Genomic DNA, 21,998 nt, shown 5'->3' on the forward strand with positions numbered 1-21,998 from the left:
GTATAGCTGTATTGCTTCCTAATATTTGATTTATTACCCTTTCAAGTGAGTTTGACTTTGAAGATGCTGTCATGGAAAACATAGACTGTACATTATTCAGAAAGATTCTACAATATGCTTTCATGTTTTTGCCAGGGTTAAAAAGCTAAAATCTACTGAAAAGGTAATGAACTGTGTTTATATCTGGTGTGAAGCTTTTGCTTCTTTTCCTTCACTGGCTTTGTACACTGGACAGTTTTGGCCTAAGAGTTTCACATATATTTTAAAATTATAGTTTTCTGAATATGTTTCAGACTTTAGAAAGTAACTGGCACTTCAACAGCAGTCTCAGCAAAGGAAAATAGTGCTGAAAGAGCAGAGATTCATTCTCATTTCAAGAAGTAACCACCTGAGGTCAAAATCAAGGAACATTGGCAAGAAGTCTGCAGATGCACTGCTTGTTCTGTACCTATTCTGCAGATATAAAAGTCTACTCTTTCCAGAATTGTCACAGTGGTAGATTACATAACCAATAAATTCATATTTTCCTGTAAGCTTCAAACTTCCATATGTATGAAATACAGTCTAGGATGTTGTGGTATTAGTATTTTATCAGCATGCCATATTATTAACTGGCAGTGAAGCCATAAAAGAATTATGATCCTCTGGGTAATCTTTGCTAACATAACCATACTTGCATCATCATGGCCTCTCCACATGCCCACTGAAAATCATTCTGAAAAATATCTTGGGGAATTAAGGAGGCTAGCTTTAAGTAGCAATTGTTGCTTACTCTCCTCTGTAAAACTCTATGTTCATTTATTTCAAGACAAGTGTATGAGGTTTAAGGGAGCTATAATATTTAAAAGATTTTCCTGGAACATAATTTCAAAACTATTGTCAAAAGCAAAAACCACAGAATACAATCTGAAAAGTGGGAATACACATATCGCAGTGGCATGAAGGTCATTTTTAAAGACTTAATGGAAAACATAAAATCTTAAATTCATAATTCATCTCCAGTTTAGACTGAAATTGTGTAGAGTCAGTAAGAAGCTGTATTCTGTCTTTAAATAAGTGAACAAAGCACTTTGTGGAAGGTGTTTAAAATACCATAAATACTGTCAGGTTTTTGAAACTACTGAGACGTTGGAATATCATAGCTAACCCTAAGGAGAACAGTCTAAAAGACACGAGGCAAAAAGATTGCACAGTGTGCACCTAATAGCTATGGAAGTATTCTGTAAACATTATGAAGTGCATTGTTCAGCTGTATCATATTCCTGTGTTACTTTGGTATGATATATACATCTACATATCATGCAGTGAGAGACCAGTTGTAGCTCTTAAGAGCTGAGAACTCCTTTGAGAGACAGAAGAAGGAAGAACAGGCCTTGAGCAAAGTGCCCAAGGCATTATAGCTTTGAAGGCAATTTTTTTACCATTCAGCAGAATTATTGCTATGGATTTTCATATCAGCATGTTACCATAAAATGCCATATCAGGGAAAACAAACACAAGTCTATCTACAACCTTCCTGCACTTTTGCTTCTGCAGAGACCTATGTAGAACAAAGACAAATAACGAATTGAGATAAAATGAAAACAAATCTATGGGTAACATTCAAGAATAAACCATTGTGTATTGAACATAGAATGCTGTCTTCATTCACATTTGCAATAAGTTTTGACTTTCAGGCTTCAGTGCAATTAATTTGGGGTTTACATTAACAACCCCTGTCATTCATAATGTTAACATAACTAAGAGAATCCTGTTTGTCATTCTCCATGACCTTGGCAAACATTCAAACAAACACACAAATTCATTTTCATAATAGTTGCAGCAAAACTAACAGGAAAGTCATTATTGCTCTTGCTAGCTCTTCCAAAAGCCAAGCAAATAAACAACTTACGTTTTAGCTGTTTATCTTTTTTTCCCCTCAATTTCTTACATAATTTAAAAAATTTATTGACTTCAATCATCCCACTCTTATTTACTGTTGTATAATATATGCCCCACTCCACATACAATATGATATGAAATGCAAATTTCTAACATCTTTAAAGTAAATGAATGTTCATTGTCATGAAAGTGTTTATATAAATGTATGTGATGAAGTTGATGATGACAGTAATGAAGATATCAGGTTCCAATACTTCCCAAATCTTCCTGGTGGATATTCTAAAAGTTTATTGTATTGAAGTTATCAGGTTGTACTTGTAATTCTGAGCATTTATAGCAGGATTGTTAGGAAACCTGTGGGGTTTGAGAGATTTTTTTTCTTTCTTTCTTTTCAAGACCATTAGATGTGCAAGGTTTTCTGTGCAGTGAATTAGTTAAAGATGGAATGTTTCTTTACAAACACAGTAGTAGTACCAAAATTAAATGTACAGGCAAAATGGCATGCTTAAAAGTATACTGATATGAACCAGAATAGAAAAACCTGTGTTATGATTGGGTTGTGAAGTACTCTCTCTCTCTCTCTCCATATGTATCTATAAAGACACAAAATCAAGACCACTACAGAAAAATATTTGGATTATAATATTTGGATTATAATATTTGGACAGTATTAAATATCTAACTGTAAATGAGCCACTGTTGGTTACACTAGCTGTAACACTAATGCTGTCCTTCTGACTTATACAACACTGTGTTATCAATATTATAATGACAACTGGTAAAGATGAAAGGAAACTAAACATTTCTGCAGTGGAGTTCATACTGAGTTCACTAGGAGATGTCACATCCTTCTAAAGATATGTGGAAGAAACCAGTAGTCTTTTAGGAATTCCAGATACTTTGATTAGATATGAAAATCTTAGAACACTTTAGTATTTTATACATTTGTGACTGGCTCTTAGCCACACTATGGAGCTTGTAACAGGATTACTGGAAGTTTATACTTATACCTTCGTTTCATCCAACCTAAGTAGGTCTCAGATGCTCTGTTTTGAAATTTGTTTCCATTGTTTTCAAGAGAAGTGGACAAGACTGGTTTTATTTATGTATTTTATTTTGGTATATGAGGTACTGTGGAAATACTGCAAAATTTTTCCTCTGAGCTTTAGACAGCTATAGAGGAAATAGAATATGTCTGTTCACATGAAAGAAGGAAAATGGGGTATATAATTTCTTATCTAGATGCCTGTAGTTATGATAGTTGTAGGATTTGAAAGAATTGCAATGAGATACAAGTCACGGAAAATCTCAGTAGAAAAATACAAAAATGTTGCAAAAAGCAGCTTTTGAAATTTGAAGTCTGTGTCTGTATTTATTTTGCTTGTAAAGTGAAGCCTGACATTCATCTACCCCTTTCAATTAATTTTCTTTTTGGTCATCTTTGAGCTTAGTAACTTTATTATTCCTTTTAAACTAATCTTTAATAAGAATTTACAGTTGACTAGATTTGGTTTATAATCTGTTTATTAGCTTCAAACTTCATTGGGGTTTAAGCAGTTTTACCCTTCTTTTCTCATGTGCTATATGAAGATGAAGCAGTGAAAAAAAAGCCTTTTTTTTTTGCACATGAGTCAATTTACTTGTGTAGATGAAAGATACCACATCTAATTTGACTTGCACATCATTTAGACACTAGTTAAAGCAACACATTGCTTATTAAGACTTGCATGAGGTCTTCTAAATGTTCCATAGTAAACCATTTGCTTTATCTAGGCTGAAATGCTGTCAAAGCTTGCCAAAGTAGTCAAAAATCTGAAGCTTTTTTATTTTAGTACTTATAGACTTTAGGCAAATCTAAATAAATCAGCTCTTCTTTTCATAATCATAATGCAACAAGAAAAAGAATCATATAGCCCTTAAGTTAAAATGTATTCCATGTAAATTAATAGCCAAAAAGGCCTTTCTTTCCTGCTCTCATCTCTCCTTTCCCCTCTCTACCATCAGAAGAGTTTTAATTTCTATAACAGAATGTTTATTTATGGCACAAACTATGAGTTTTCCACTTTCTTCTTAGTTAATTTCTTTTTCATGGGTACCTATGTAGAACTTAAAGGTAAAGGGTTCACAGTGATTTCTTTTTTAACATGCTTTATATCACAAACTGTTGTTTTTTCTAACTTGTTTGTTCCTGTAATTTATGTTTGAATCAAAGCTTATCTTCCAAATACTTCTACAGTTTCAGTGTGATGACATAGCAAAAATATATGCTCATTCTTTTGATATTTTAATACAATTGTTTTGTTAAAAAACACAATATAAACACTGTACTTGAACAATCACTTCATATTCTTTTTGACAAACTAAACAGATTTAGCTAATTTCAAAGTAAATATTTTTTTTCTGCTCTCTAGGAATAATTTTTTTACAGCCTTTCAAGGCTTTGAATGGTTCTTTCAAGAACAACCTCAGCAAAACTTAACTCATCTTTAAGACTGAACATGCTAAACAACACTGAAGGAGACACATCATTGTCTTGCTCCTGCTCACAGAAATAATAATCCTACATTTTGTACACCCACAGAGCATATGGGTCTTTCTGCTCTTGAGATCTCATCTGAGTTGCCTTTGTATTAAAATTCCTTAGTCATTATGAAGGTAACAACCTACCCTGTTTGGTGGGAATGTATTCCTGTTTCTTAAACAAACACATTTACCATATCAAGACCATTACTGCAAATGAAACATTTTTAGGCATACATACACATCTGGGGCACCCAGCTTAAAAGCTTATTGCAATACCTGTGTATAACTGCCTTATGCTTAACATGGTTTACTGCCCCACTAATTTGTGTAATTCACACATTATTAAATTAATTATATGTTTATTTCACATTAAAAGAAGAAAAAAATATGGGCTTCAAAACCCATTGAGTGCCATTTGCAACATGTTCCTTTCATGGCAATTTCCCAGTGACAGCCTCTTTTAGCTTAGTTCTTATTCTGTTGAGCTCAAACTTTGTACAGTGCATGGTGGCCTTTTCTGGCTCTGAAGTCTGTGGCTTTCTGAAAATTGTGGTTGACTTATTTTTTTTAAGGGCGTTGGGGAACAAAACGCCATTTCCTCAACACATCCCTAACACATTACGTTTTGAATAAAGAAAAGCTGTAGTCAAATCACTCACCCCACTATTTCCAGCCAGACATATGTCTGGTTGGAAAGAATACTTCATCCTCCTGCACAGAAGTGGTCAGATTTGTTCCTTTTCTGTTTCACTTTCTTCCACATTTGTCTAAAATGGAGACCTATATCAATTGTCCTGGAGTGCTGAAAGGAATGCCAAATCTTAACCAAGGTCACTGAGTTCAATTTAACAGTACTGGAACAGACTTAAAATCCAGAGGAGAGGCTGAGTTAAATGATCAGATCATCCTTTCTGCCCTCAAACTCCATGACATTTTTCATGCACCTGGTTTTGACTAGCAAGTGGGAAAAAGAAAACAATTTATCTTTCTGGATAAAAAAGGAAGCATGACACCACCCCCCCCCCCCCCCCTTTTTTTTTATTTGTAGTCATCTAAATTTTCAATTTGTTCCCTCATCTTGCTATATTCTCATGTCTGGACAGTTCCTGTTCGGTTTTTGGCAGCCAATTTGGGGATGCATTTCTTGAGAGTATATAAAACTAACATTGTTATGTGGCCTTCTGACAGGCAATGCACTCATGCAAAGCAAGATGAATGGGGTGTCAGTTTTCCCTATCATGGGATCTCTATTTAGTGACCCAGATGAGAACTGAGAGAAGTTGTCACAGAGGCGAGACAGACCAGATATGTCTTTAAATGGGGCTCCAAATCTTATATAGTTTTGAAGCTACTGCTAGAACACTGAATTTATCATAAAAGACTTGTCAGTTCAGAGTTCATTAAGGTAAAAGATGAGAGTGTTTTATCTGGACACTCTTGAGCACTCTATAGTTGGAGCAGGGACTAGTTACAGCCCTTGAAAGGAAAAAAATGTGCTTGTGCTTTTGCAGTGTTTCTTCCAGCTTTCCTTTGGATTGAACCTCTGTGGAATATCTCCTCCTGGCATATCAGTATTTCTTTTCCTTGTTTGTCTTTTTCGGCTTCTTTGTTAAACTTGGAGGTGTGTTTGCGATGTCAATTCAAAGTCCCTTGAGACTTGACTGAAACTTGAGGTGAGGTGTTAAACTTCACAAGACTGAATTGGAATGTTTAAGGTGAGAGACAGGGTTTTAATCACTTGCACTGTGGCTGCCACACTGGAAACTTTGTGACCTCAGCCGAGTTTTCTTTTGCTCAGAGTCCAAAATCAATAGAAGCATTCATGACAGGAGAAATGACTTGTGTTTAACTTTGGCCCTAAAGTTGGGAAACATCAAAAAGTGTATTTCTCAGATGTACAGTTTACAAACTGTGACTCTGAAACCCAGAATTTTAGTATTCTGAATTCCAGGTTTTGTAAATAATTCAGAACTTCAGCACCATCCATGACAGAACACTTAACACTCCTGCTTCACGGTATTATTTTCTTCATGTCACAAAGGTTTGATCTTGTACGGAGTTGATGGATGCAACTTCATATTTTTGGCAGTTAGCAAAAAACTTTATTAGTAGTAGTGTTAGTGTAAGTCTGTTCATGTCTTTCTGTCAACCAGCAAAGTATGTTGCAGATATGCATCAGTAAAGAAAAACACCTTCTTTGGCATTTTCATGGCCTAATAATGTGAATTAAAAATATATACATGACTCATTATATTGCAAATCTATGGAACTCACAGCTTTAGAAGCTGGAGTCAGTGGAAGAAAAGGAATAAAATGATACAAATATAACACTGTGAAGATCTGGTGTCAGAAAATAATTTCCCACAGAAAATTAATTCATGTCCAGTAATATTTCTTCAAGCAGCTATCACTAAGGAACACCAAATACACAGCTGACAATTTGTGTTTGATCCAGTATAGTAAGATTAAAGGGCAAGTGAAAAGTACTCCACTTACATATGGAGCATCAGCTGCACAAATATAAGATTGGAAGCAACTGGCCAAATGGGGATGATCTGAGAATTACAGCGGATTGCTAACTGAGCATGAGTCAACTGTGTCATGTTCTTACAAAGAAAGCAAATATCAGACTGCTATGTACAAGCAGAGCATCCTCTGCAAAACACATCCAATGATCCTTTTGCTCACTCAGCATATCTCAAGCCTTAGTTGAAATGCTACAACCGGCAACGTGCCCAGCAAGTTAGAGGTAGCACAACTGGAGAGGCAACTCTAGGGGCTGAACTGTAGTTCCTATATACAGAAAACAATTTGTGACAGTCAGGACAGTGAAGCATCAGGATAGATTTCGTAAGGATCTCGTAAACACCCTGTCTTTGGAAGCGTTTAAGATTAGACTGAGGAAGTATCAATCAGGAGTGACATAGTGGTAACTGATCCTGCTTCAGAAAGAGGAATGGTCTGGGTGACCTCTCAAAGTTTCTTCTAGTAACATTTTCTATGACTAACTACTCCCTTAATGTCCCCTTTTTTCTAAATAGGTAAAGAAAATGCAAATATAATATCTCATTAGATTTGTAGTTACACACAGAAAAAAGGTTCTTTCTTCAAATAAGCTTTAGTAAGACTATTGAATGTAAAAGATTTTATTTAATTCTGAAAAAAAGCAAGTATTGCTCTTCCTTTGATCTCAAAAGAAGTATGCTTTCCAAAATAAGGTTCATCATAAGGCAAACTGAATTTTTGTCAAGTTGATTTAGGGGGTTTTTGTGTGTTTGTTTTTGGTTTTGTTTTTGTTTTGTATGCTTGTTTTTATTTAATATAAATTATTTTATCTCTGAAGAACAGAAATCTACTGAAAAGTCTCTACCATGCCTTTTATTGAACACCAAAAAAAGTTCACTTTCACAAAGTTTGCAGACAATTCCTTTGATTAGGCACAAAAACTACATAAGTACAATCTTGTAGGAAGATTTAGTGTGATTGATGGCAATGTTTATCTGCTACATGTAATTTAGCAATCAGTGGAAAGAGAACAAAGGTCAAGGGGTCAAGGTGGGCTTACTGACCAGCTTTCCCTTGTAATTTGTCTGCCAGCTCTGTTTCTACTTCTGGCTTTTTTTTTTTTTTTTTTTTTTTTTTTTTTCCCAGGAAGGCCAATGGAAAATGATTATTTAAAATATTACACATATTCTGTTTGGGACAGACATCATCACTGACTTCTTAACATTTTTGCTAATGTGAAGTTCCTGCAAGAGGTTTTGTTTTCTAAATCAAGTACTTATGTCAAGGTTTTGATTGCGGGGTGACAATAAAACCGTGGTTGTTAACCCCCTCTTCCCCTCTTCTCCCTTCAGCTCCTCCCTCTCCACTCTTCCCACTAAGGACAGGTGATTGGGAGGGAAAGAAGGACAGAGAGAAGAGAGTTGGAAAAACTAAAAATGTTTTACTAATGCTGCCAATAAAAATAGGGAAAATAATATAAAATATACAAAACCCATCTTGAAAGTCTCGGCAACTGCTTCGCCAGATGAAGGGCCGGCACCTGAAGTCCTGGACTGGACTCTGCAGCCAACTGGAACTGGGTTCCGACTGTCACTAAGCCTCAGTTCGCAGGGACAACTAGCGAGGTTCTCTCCTAATGTCTGCCATAAGGAAAAGGGGACGAGATCCTAGTGATCTCCCACTTTTATCTTAAGTATTCACATGAATAGGATGTTATACTCCATTGGTCAGTTTCTTGGTCACCTGTTTCTCATTGCCCCTCTTGTGAGATGTGAATCTGTCCTTATCAATAAGTTAGCATTCCATTGCTATATTTACCAAACATGTATCTGGTCTTCCAGGAAAATGCAGCTAATATGAAAGCTTTAGCTGACAGGCAAATTCACTAAAAGAGAAACTTGTTTTTAACAAAACCAGGACAAATTCATTGAATCTTTGTGGAAGTTATGTCTATGGAAAGGAGAAAATATGATTTTTTTTTTAAATAATTTAAATAATAAATTCTAACATGAAAGTCAGTGGAGGGAGAACCTCAAGATACCATTTACCTAAAGCCCCTTTTCAGAGCTGCTGGATGGCTTAGAAAAGTGTAAACATTAGTCAGAAAGAACCAAGACTTTAAATCAAAACCAAATGTCACTTGAAAAGATATATTGTCCAACAAGCAGTAGGTATGAACTCGATGCATGAATTATTGGTTCAGATTTTATGGCCTGTTACACAGGTGGAATAGATAATCATAATGATTCTTTCCATCTGTACAGTATATGAATCTGAATTCAGTGTGAGCACATTGAGAGGAAAAGGATAACTCTATGAAAGAAAATAATCTAAAACCCAATAACTACAATAATGACAAAAAATGAATAAACATCCCTCTAAATTTTTATACTCCTTAAGATTTTTTTTTAAAGGATCTTTCTTTCCATTTCCACTGTTCTCAACTCCTACTCAAGCAAAACAACAATAATAGAAAAGTAAAGAGCTATGACTATGAGATATTTCCTGCTTTCCTGCCCACGACTCTGGCAATTGGTACGCTTTCCAGCTCAGTGGGATTTCAGAGATAAAACAAATGCAAGCTAGAAATTGGAGATTATGCTTTCTGGATGAATGATATAGACTCAGTAATAAGAAAACAAATAACAAATTTGCTGGTGGTACAAGAATCAGGAAAGAATTTAGTAGTGTTTCCACCACTGCACTTGTTCTCCTGTGCTAACGGTCATAGCAAAAATTTGCTGTGGTCATTGAAGTAGCAGATATAAGTGGAGAGCGCACAGGGGGGAAGAAACAGAGAATAAGAAGTGGCCATTAAAGTCACAATTAGAAATATAACCTAACCTTTTAACAACAGAGGTGTTAACAGCAGACTGTCCTCTCAACTCACCACATTGCTGCTTAAAGAGTTCATTTAAAATAGTCCTCAGTTGGTGCATTTGGAAATGCCACCCTTTGGCAACATGAGAGCATAGTATACGGAACGTGAAAAGCATTTAATGGCTCTCTCTGTATTGCTGGATTTGGGAGTGCTTTTACGTTAATGGTTGCAGGTACACTACAGCTCTTTCCCTCCCCTTCAGAAATGCCTATTCTGTTCTAGTTTTTGTGTAAAGAAAATTTGTGGGCCAGACAAGAGGTATAGCTTGCTTTTAAAAAGACCTCAGAGTCCTTACTGAATCAACTCTCAGATGCCCATGGAACTTTAAGTTCTAATCCCTACTATTTCATCCCATCCCAAATTTAGGAAGCTACAACTTAAACATATGTTCTCACTGACCTCGTATGATTCACATTTGCAATAGTGAAACATGCAAAAGTTAGGAACCATCTTGTAATTTGTGGAATAAAAAAGTTATTAGTTGACAATGCATATACTTTTATTTTGATTAAATTTATTCTTTAGGTAAAATGTATCTTCTTTTCCACTTCCATTTTACTAGGCTGAATTCTTTAACACAAAAGGTTTTCCAAACACTTGATCATATCAGTAATCAGTCTAAATTCATATTTCTTGAACATGACCAGTGTACTCCAGACAGCTACTACTAGTGCCTTGGAAAATACATTACAATATTACCCTCTTCCTTCCTGATAGCTCCAAGGATTGTACTTATTTGGGGAGGAGATAAACCAAGTTATGTTGAATAGTGTTTTCTCCTGTTGAGCAGTTTTCATCTTCCACTTGCTTGAATACCTTCCACACCTATTATGCATACTAAAACTCCTTCACCAGTGTATTTTGAGAATAAGTACATGATTGACTAAATTTGGCAACCGAAAGGTTAAAAAAAAAAAAAAAAAAGTAAAGAAAAAAAAAAATCAAGTTGATTAAAAAAAAAAAATAAAATTACCATGGTTGAAAAAAAAAAAAAATAATGCTCAGATGACATAAAAATGTTTGACAGGAATTTCAGTTTTTTTGAAATTTCTGAGGGAAGATATTCTATATGGTTGAAGGTCAAAAGAAGATATTTAAATGTCATTTGTTGTATTTAATATATATTCATTAGACTTAATATTTAAAAGTAATGTTGCAGTGGTCTAATGCCATCTGAAGAAAATATTTTGAAAGGTTACATCAGTGTTTCTAAAAAAACACCAAACACATTGAAGACTTTTGACTCTTGGAACATTGACTTTCATTCTGATAGTAAATTACAATCATTCAAAATGTAGGAATTTCTTGTAGGATAGTAATTTTTGTTTTCTTACCAACTCTACTAATACCAAATTAAAGATTTTGTGGTTTGGTAAATTGTTTATTATCAGATTATCTAAGCACTTTCTAAGTTAAATAGATATAAACTCTATGTTTATGGTAATGTAGAAAGAATCACTTAATATGTTTGAAAAAAAGATGGTTGTTTGTCTTAAATTACAACTCAGTGTGTTTTCAAGTGTGAGATTCCACACTCAAGGAATTACAGTATGGCTTAAATCAAGTTCTACAATTTCTGTGATGACTTATTAACTTCTTAGTAACTAAGTAAGCCGCTCCTACTGAACTCATTAACTTATTTTCTTTGTAATATGCACCTATGATCTTCCTTCAAGAAGTGTAGTTCAGGGCAGAAATCCAGGAAAGGATCCTGGAATGGTGTTTCATCTAATTTGCACAGCAGATATCACAGATATAGGATGGAAATAATAACAAAACTTTGTCTTGTTACATAAGTATTTTCAAGCACATTTTAGTGGCAATTTTTGGCACAAACACCAAATTAGAAATCTTCAGTCCCACTGAGTGTAGGAATGCTTTTTCTCTAAAACAACAGAACTATTGTGACTCCATTGTTCAAGAGAATTCACACACACAAATGTTGTGGCATAGTATAAACAATAGTCTTCAAGAATTAGCAATGGACCTCCAAGATAGAAGTATGGAAAGGAGACCATGTGCCAGCACAGCACAGTGATGGCAACAGAAATGTTCTTAAAGCAAGCTACAATGGTGCTAAATAGAAAAGAGCCATGTGAATATGACTCAGTAGCTGTGCCACACAGAAGATCCAAACTGAACAGAGGATTTGGTCTCATATTCTTATGCAATGTTACTTTCCTTGGGCTTTAAGCAGGGCACCAGGTTTTGGTCCCAAGATCTTTGAATGTTATGCCTTTGTATATCTCATTCGAGGCAGCCATCAGATCTCAAATTGACTTATAGCTTAGATGTGTGTTCAAGAAAATAATAAGTGGAAAGAGAAACAAAGATAATTCCTGATGAAGCTGTTTTTCACAAAATCTCTCTCCAAACATCAGAGAACTTCATGGATTTTCTGTTATTTTCTATGAAGTTCAGAGTGAATGTCAAATGAATCAAAACTCTAAGGAGAAAAAGCTTCATAATGCTGGTTTTATGTTTTTTTGAGTTTTCCTCAAAGCCACATCCATCACATAAGACATTTTGTGTCATTGCATGGTTGCACGAAGACAAGCCAAATCCAGACTAGAAGCTTCATGAAGCAATTATCAACCACCCAAGATGTTTTGGTTTGGTGTTCAGATAAATCTGGACACACAGTATGGCTAAAATAGCAAAAGAAATTATTTTTTTGCATTATTTCTGTGCTCTGTGCTTTTCATGCATGCTAAGATTTGGATTTTTTCCAAACCATTTACCCAGACCTACTTTTTTCTAACTGTGTACTTTGAATACCCCTGAAATGAGTTTTTCTTGTGATCTCATGGAGAAACTGAAACTGCTGCGGAAAAGTAGACAACGCTGTTGGCAGACAATTTGGTAATTGCAAACGGAAAATACCACTGTGGGAAAACTCACATAATTAAGCCATTGGTTAAAAAAAAAAAAAAAAAAAAGTCCTCTCAAACTAAGTTTACATTAATGTTATGTAGTGGCAGGAAGAAGGAACATTCCTAGAATACTTAACTTTACATCTTGTTAACTGACATAACTGAATACTTTACTATTCAGTATGTTTTCAACAGAAGAATTTATTTTCCCTGGTTTACATATTTTTTTCTCTTTTTTCATCCCTATTACACTAGCAATAGAAATTTTTCTTTGTTATAATACAATCATTTATTTTTATCATCAAAATCACTAAATTTGGACCAGTTACAGTTTGATAAAACACAGAAAACACAGATTAAAAGGTATTGCACACTACTGTTTCTTCACTCATGCTTTCAAGAAGCTTCTTTTTCCTTCAATTGGAGGACTACTGTGAGTTGCCCCCACAGCCATCTCTTCTTCAGATTACACAAGCCCCAGTTCCTTACCCTCTCGTTGCAGGGCAAGTGCTCCAGTCTGTACCATCATGGTGACCCTCCACTGAACTCACTACTGTTAATCAACATCTTTCTCTTCATACGCTTGGACAAAAAAATTGTTTTCTACACAAGCCACATTGCCATAAATCAAACATTCCATTTTTTGCCTAACAGTTCCTTTCTACAAGATCGATAGTCAGGTTTATTTTGTGAATAAGTGTTAGCACATGCAGACAGATAAATGTTTCAGGAAATGATTGCTTACAGAAGAAGTAAGCATTCCCAGAAGGTTTAAGAAAATCTTCACAAAGGAGCCTCATTGTACTGCAGGAAATCTGTTGTATTGCCCCTGCAGTGATTCTCCTGGGACATCATACATGGAAATTAAGATCCACCTGATCATTGTTCCCTCTGCTGATAAAGCAGAGCTGGTGCAACTGATGTAACAATAATTTCACCTATTAACCTCCTTAAGTTGCTGGCTAAAAAACTGAGCTCATTTTCCATGATCCTGTGTATTTATGTTTTCATTGGAATTAGAGGATGATCAAATGCAAGGCATAAATCACAGAATGATAATCTGATTTTGAAAACAAAGATTTTAACTAAAAAGCAACTGAGATTACTGAATTCATGGACAAGATAATTTGGTTTAATAATGTAGTAAAGAGACTGGGACAAACTCCTCCTGATGGTAACTTGGTGTACTCTTGAAAAATAAACTTTCTTTTCTTCCCCTAATTTCTTTTATGAACTTTCCAAAGCCTATGTTCTTTGTATGGAAATTCTTCTCTACAAGTGTAATCCAAAAGAAAAGGTAGGAGAACCATCCCAGAAGTCTGTTACTGAAAAATGATTTAAAAAAAATCTATATATAAAGCCTGGCATAAGTAATCATTTTATATATGTGAAGTATTAGGTGTGTGAAGTAAAATGTTTTCCTGATTTAACATTCAGAACTACATACTATCATTACTCTTAGTAATTATGTTGAAAAATATGATTATGTGTTGTAGTTTATATTACAAGTAAACTCACTCCAAAAATTAATGTTTAATGAATAATTAATTTAAAAACAAGAAAATGCATGAACTAAAAATTACCATAAAATATTATTTAAAGAGAATCCAAGAAAAGGGACATACTAGTGAAATTTGCAGTGTCTGGCTATCTCAAAAGAAAAAGAATAATAGGATAAAATAAAATGCATCTCAAACATTAATGGATGAAAGCAATGATTTATCTGAGGTTTTGGGATTGGTTTTAAATGCTGTAAAGTCTTCAATCAGCAACAACATGGACATGTACACACAGTGTCTCCAAATGCTCTCTGAACTATCCCTCAATTTCTTTTCCTTGGGCTTTTTTTATTCAACACCCTCCTGCCCATCTTGAGAGAAACACTTTCAACTAGCCCCATCAGTCAAAGATTTTCTGAGTTTGTTTTCTTCTCCATCCTACAAGGCTATAATTGTTGTGTCCCAGAACACTTCACTCCTGTCCATCATAATGAAAGATGAGCTGCCACCACATACTGCTCACCTAGTAATAAACAGAAGCAAAGTATTTGGGGTTGTATAAGCACCAGGGCAGTCATCTTCAGATACAGACTGATGAGTTTGCTAATGAAGATGACATATTGAAGAGACAGCTCGATAACACTAGCACTGTGCCCTTGTGGCCAAGAAGGCCAATGGCATCTTGGGGTGTATTAGAAGGGGGCCGGTTAGTAGGTCCAGAGAGGTTCTCCTTCCCCTCTACTCTGCCCTGGTGAGACCACACCTGGAATATTGTGTCCAGTTCCGGGCCCCTCAGTTCAAGAAGGACAGGAAACTGCTGGAGAGGGTCCAGCGTAAAGCAACAAAGATGACTGAGGGAGTGGAGCATCTCCCTTATGAGGAAAGGCTGAGGGAGTTAGGTCTCTTTAGTTTGGAGGAGACTGAGGGGTGACCTTATTAATGTTTACAAATATATAACGGGTGAGTGTCACAAGGAGCCAGGCTCTTCTCGATGACAACCAGTGGTAGGACAAGGGGTAATGGGTTCAAACTGGAAAACAAGAGGTTCCACTTAAATTCGAGAAGAATCTTCCTCTCAGTAAGAGTAACAGAACACTGGAACAAGGTGCCCAGGGGGGTTGTGGAGTCTCCTGCTCTGGAGACATTCAAGACCCATCTGGTTACATTCCTGTGTAGCCTCATCTAAGTGTTCCTGCTCTGACAGTGGGATTGGACTAGATGATCTCTTAAGGTCCCTTCCAATCCCTAACATTCTGTGATTCTGTGATAATGAGGATTACGAATAACTAAATCCATAGAGAAAGCAGCTAAAATCTATGGTCCAATGAGACAGAAGTACTGTGCATGTGGGGGAAAAAAAAAGATCTATGATGTGGTCATTTAGGTACTTAAAATCTTTGTTGAGGAGTACAGTATTAACTCAGGTACACACTTAGCTTAAAATGGCTAGTGTTATTGAGATCATTCCATTCCAGTTAATTCTGTTAAAAAGTTTGTCAATACAGATGTCACAAGAGCCAGATCAAATTCTATGTAATGGACAAATGTATTAAAGCTGCAAGTCAACTTCATCATGTTTAAACTGATGAAGGACAAATTATTCTCTTAAGACTATCATCTTAACTTTCCTTTAGTTCTACCTTTTAGGTGCTCTTCAGCCAAGTATCGATTTCAGATGAGTACAGTGATTTCTGAGAAACGCTGGGGTTTAGGTTCTATATAATGCTGGTCCTGTGTCACCTGCATAACACTGATACTTCATCTCTTATTAGTCATTACCTCTCTCAACAGCTTTACAGAGCAGTTGAATATAGGTAGAGCTTTAGGGGACTGTGAAGCTTTGAATTTGGAGATGAAAACAAAAAATCTAGATTTGTCCTTAAACTCTGAATTTGGTAACAGAAGAAACAAAATAAAATAATTTCACCCAGAATTTATGAGTGTTGATTTTGTATGATGTATGATCTAGAGACTGCCTCAGATTCGAGGTGTCAGTTGCTAACTGTCAGAACCAAAAGGTATGCATTTTTTTTCTAATGAGGTTGATGTCTTACTGTATGGAAAGAAAATTGAAAAGGAGTCACTAATACTCCACAAAAACAATTTTCTGTCTTCCTAGAGTGTATAGAGGACAATTTCCTTCATCAGCTGGTAAAAGAGCCTACCAGGGGCAAGACCCCGCTAGACCTGCTGTTTACAAACAGAGAAGGGCTGGTGGGAGATGTAGTGGTTGGAGGCCACCTGGGGCATAGCGACCATGAAATAACAGAATTTTCAATACTCAAAGATGCAGGGAGAACCATTAACAAAACCTCTACACTGGACTTCCGGAGGGCAGATTTTTGCCTATTCAGAAATCTAGTTCAGAGCATACCCTGAGAAACAATGCTTAAAACCAAGGGGGCCCAAGAGGGTTGGACATGCTTCAAGCAGGTGGTTTTGAGTGCACAGGAACAGGCTATGCCCGTGTGCCGAAAGGCTAGCCAGCAGGGAAGACAACCAGCTTGGCTAAACATGGAGATTCTGAATGAAATCAGAAATAAAAAGAGACTTTACCGACTGTGGAAAAAAGGGCTGGCTACTTATGAAGAATTTATGGAAATAGCTAGATCATGCAGAAAAAAGATCAGGGAAACAAAAGTGCAATTTGAAGTTAATTTGGCCAATTCTGTCAGGGATAATAAAAAGTCCTTTTTCAAATATGTTAATAACAAAAGGAGGGGCAAGGAAAACCTCCATTCTCTGTTGGACTTTGAGGGAAATATAGTTAACAAAGATGAGGAGAAAGCTGAGGTACTTAATACCTACTTTGCCTCAGTTTTTACCAGTAAGACAGGTGGCCCTCAGGACAACTCATCTCTGGAGGTGGTTGACAGAGATAGGAAGCCAAATAGCCCCCTTGTATTCCAGGAGGAAATAGTTGGTGATTTACTGAGCCATCTGGATCCTCACAAGTCTATGGGACCAGGTGGGATCCATCCTAGGGTGATGAGGGAGCTAGCAGAACTTGCCAAGCCGCTCTTCATCATCTTCCAACAGTCCTGGCTCACTGGGGAGGTCCCATATGATTGGAAATTGGCCAGTGTTACCCCAGTCCACAAAAAGGGCTGCAAAGCTGACCCTGGCAACTACAGGCCTGTCAGCCTGACCTCAGTGCCTGGCAGGATTAAGGAGCAGATCATCCTGAATGGAATCACACAGCACCTTCAGGATGAACAAGGGATCAGACCCAGCCAGCATGGGTTTAGGAGGGGCAGGTCCTGTCTGACCAACCTGATCTCCTTTTATGATCAGGGGACTCACCTGGTGGATGAGGGGAAAGCCGTGGATGTGGTCTATCTGGACTTCAGCAAGGCCTTTGACACTGTCTCCCATAATATACTCTTGCAAAAGCTGATAGCCCGTGGTTTGGACAAGTGTACTCTACGCTGGGTTAAGAACTGGCTGGAGGGCCGGGCCCAGAGAGTGCTGGTGAATGGGGCTGCATCCAGCTGGCTGCCAGTCACTAGTGGTGTTCCCCAGGGGTCAGTGTTGGGTCCAGTCCTGTTTAACATCTTTATTGACGATTTAGATGAGGGGATTGAGACCATCATCAGCAAATTTGCTGATGACACCAAGTTGGGAGGGAGTGTCGACCTGCTGGAGGGCAGGAGGGCTCTGCAGAGGGATCTGGATAGACCGGAAAAATGGGCTGATGCCAATGGGATGAAGTTCAATAAGGCCAAGTGCCGGGTGCTGCACTTTGGTCACAACAACCCCCTGCAGCTCTACAGGCTGGGCGCAGAGTGGCTGGAGAGCAGTCAGACAGAAAGGAACCTGGGGGTACTAATTGACAGGAAGCTCAACATGAGCCATCAGTGTGCCCAGGTGGTCAAGAAGGCCAACGGTATCCTGTCCTATATCAAAAATAGTGTGGTCAGCAGGACAAGGGAAGTGATCCTTCCCCTGTACTCTGCATTGGTGAGGCCACACCTGGAGTATTGTGTTCAGTTCTGGGCCCCTCACTTCAGGAAAGACATTGAAGTGTTGAAGCGGATCCAGAGAAGAGCAACACGACTGGTGAAGGGACTTGAACATAAGACCTATGAGGAGAGGCTGAGGGAGCTGGGGTTGTTTAGTCTAGAGAAGAGGAGGCTTAGAGGTGACCTCATCACTCTCTATAACTACCTGAAGGGAAGTTATAGCCAGGTGGGGATTGGTCTCTTCTCCCAGGCAGTTAGCAATAGGACAAGGGGGCATGGGCTTAAACTCTGCCAGGGGAAGTTCAGGCTGGATATTAGAAAGAAGTTCTTTACAGAGAGAGTAGTCAGGCATTGGAATGGCCTGCCCAGGGAGGTGGTGGACTCGCCATCCCTGGGTGTTTTTAAACTGAGATTGGACATGGCACTTAGTGCCATGATCTAGTAAACGGACTAGAGTTGGACCAAGGGTTGGACTCGAGGATCTCTGAGGTCTTTTCCAACCCAGCCGATTCTGTGATTCTGTGAAAATGAGTGGTTTATAAACATTTAGATTAAATTTAATGAATTAATTAAGAAATCATGAAACTAGGATGATAAGGACATTTTGGTTTCAATATAGGATGTGGAAAAATCAAAATTATTCTTTGAAATATAAAAAGAAGAATAAAAAAGCACTTGGTGATTGGTGACAATAACGAGGCAGTCTGTGTTGTTTTATGCATAAGTGCTAGGAGTCAACTAAAAAGTTATCTCAAGACAATATGTGATTCCAGACACATAAGGATGAAGGCAAATAGTATCTTTTGTGCCATTAGAATACTAGCTAATTTATGTCTTCAGCTAGAGGACAAGGTTTGACAAATGCACTCGCCTTCTTGCCAGTGATGAAAAGAAACTTTTCTTGGCATGTTGAGATTTACATATCACTTGCTGCAAGATTTTAAACTTGTGTTTAAAATTCAACCAACCATATACATGTATACAAGAAAAAAGTAGTGGGGGAAATCTTTTACTTTTATGTTTCTGAAGAAAATATTGGACATGTTTGCAACGAAAAAATATGAAACTATTTTTTAATTCTTATTTTTCTTGATACAACAGAAGAGGATATGTTCATTTCAAAGACATTGAAGAAGACTTCACTCAATTAAATCAGCTTGCTCTAGCCATTCTTTTTCCAGGTGTGATTTGGAAGGTCCTGATTCCACATCTTACTGCTTCTACTTGTCTGCATTGCAATCCACTATAAACTGTAGATATGCTCTCCAAAGTCTTTCTCTTTCATATTTTCCCAGCTGTCTTTCCCAGAGTTTGCAGATGTATGGGATTTTGATTTGTTGAACAGAAGAACAAAAGAACAAAAGGATACAAGGACAGATAAAGACAGCCAAAATACAGAGGACATCTACTTTTGAGGAGTAATAAAAAAGGTGGTGATCACAGTAGCCAAAAGAAAATGCAAAGTGAGTGTACAGCCCACAAACACTACGGCAGCAGAACTGCAGTACTTCCGGCTACCTGCTGGCTGGAAGTAGAAGCTGAGGTTTTATGAATGAAAACAAAAGGGAGTGGTGTTTTGGGAACACCTGATAGATACTGACCATACCAGACTTAGGAATTCTTCTGGTTTCTTGGTTCTCGGGTACAGTCCAGCTACATCTCACATTCATATTGGAGATTTAAGCATTAGGTTTCACATAGCATCATCCATTTATTTATGTAAAATAAAAATCTGGGCAAGTAGGTTGGTTGGTGGTCATTAAACACTTGTAAAGGTCTCTGGCATGTCCAGTATGTAAACCCACAGACCTGCTTGGAAGGTTGAGCTTCTAGAAAAGAAAGAATTCCATATGGTGTTGGACTAATTAGAACTGCCTTGACTCCATATTCTTTCCACCATCTGCCTCCTGAATGCTTGATTATGCCTTAAGGAAACATTACCCTCTGGATCACTTGTTAGTCTTAAGAAAAGCAGACTCCTTGTATCTTCCTCTTGGCCATCTGGCACTCTTCCTTATTTTCTTTGCAGGGTCACAAAACAACTTCATCAATCCTTACCTTTTTCCGCCTCTATAAGCTGTACCATTACCATGAGTATCTTCACACTGATATCTGCTAGTTACATTTATGCAATACTGCAATAGGACTCCGTAAAGGCTGATTTAGAGGAAGCATTTCCCAGTAATACCTGGAAAACATGGAGAGCATTGACCTAATACCTAACAATTTCAATCACGCAACTTTACTACTTTACTCAAAAGCTGGAACCCAAACTCTTTCAGGAAGCTGTCAGTCATGCTGGTCCACATTAAATGGAACTGATTTTAAATAATTCATTCTGTAGTGGGAGAACATACAGGGAAGACTGTGACACTTGAGTATGTCAATGTCTGTTTTTCTGATAGAAATAAAATAGGGAAAATAAAATGAAATTTTAAAAAAAAATGGAAAGATAAATCAGAGCAGGGGAAAAGGACTGGCAATTTAAAAAAAAAAAATGAAATTATACAATTCCATCAATCTACTTTATTTTAATCCTGCAGTTATGTAGCACTTTTTGTAAAACAATAGTTGCCCAAACCAGTGGAATTTTCATAAACTTTTCAGTTTTTATGAAAGAACAATTCTCATCCAAAAACTTAGAGCAAAATACTTTCTACCAGTTCTTACAAAATCATAAGTATATAAAACCCTAATACTACTGCATAAAAGTTGGAAGTAAGGAAATGGTAATTTACAGCTGAAAAATCTCCATACATTTTAATGTAGATGGCATAACCATGGACATGGCAAAAGCAGATTTCTAATCCCTTCATTAAAGTATGGCTTCCAGTAACTTATTTTTTGGATGAATGAAACAGATCAATTTCAAACTGAATTGTCTACAGTCAGTACAGATAAGTCAACAGCAACATCAAAACATTTCCCATTATACTTAGGAGCACTCCAGCTGGGATATCTCTATACAAGGGTTTTATTAAATGATACAGTCATATGACAAGCTGAAATAGACTTTGAATGAATGCATTGGTTTCAGAATGAATATGGTACATGAAAAATTTAAATGAGAAATGGAAAGTCAAACATGGAAAAAATGAAAATAACTATGTCATAAGAACAAGGGAATTGAAAGGAACATGTAACTAGTGATGCAGTCTTTGAAATAAAAAACGATTTATAATTTCTTACTCATTTAGTCTACTGAACAGGAAATCCTTAGGAGCTGAGATGAACAGAAGACTTGAACAGTAACAAATTCAGTCCAAAGAAACAGACTATTACTTGAGTGATTTACAAGTGTGCTCTGAAAGAAAATTATATAAAAGAAAAGGATTCAAGAAAAAAGAAAAAAAAAAAAAGAAAAAAGGCTGCCATTGACATGGAGATTGACTGCCTCACAATATAAATACCCAGCATTTGAGAAAACAATTACTTATGTGGGAAAGGCATAATACTACTCTGAAATTACAGACACAGACTCATTATTACTACTTACTCTAAGCTACAAGAATAGTTTTAATAAACATAGATAGTAAAGATCTCAAAGTCCAGAAAAAAAATGCATACTCAATGCAAGAGAAAGCTGGTGAAAAAGGAAGCAGATATAGAATATTTTTTTCCACTTCATTCTAATAAATAGGTACATTTTCTTCCTTCGTCCCTTCTCTGTTTTTGTTTGGTTGGTTGGTTTGGTTTGGTTTTGGGTGTTTTGCTTTGTTTGTTTGTTTTTTAAGAGCTAGCACATTCTAGGATAAATCACATAAACAGATAGACTCAGGAGCACTAGCAGCTCTTAAAGCGAAGAGGAAAATAATCACACTAAGGCATGCAATATCAGATTTTATCCATATGGTGTAAAAAATCCAATAGATGA

This window comes from Columba livia, chromosome 1 (assembly GCF_036013475.1).
Source record: "Columba livia isolate bColLiv1 breed racing homer chromosome 1, bColLiv1.pat.W.v2, whole genome shotgun sequence".
NCBI lineage: Eukaryota > Metazoa > Chordata > Aves > Columbiformes > Columbidae > Columba > Columba livia.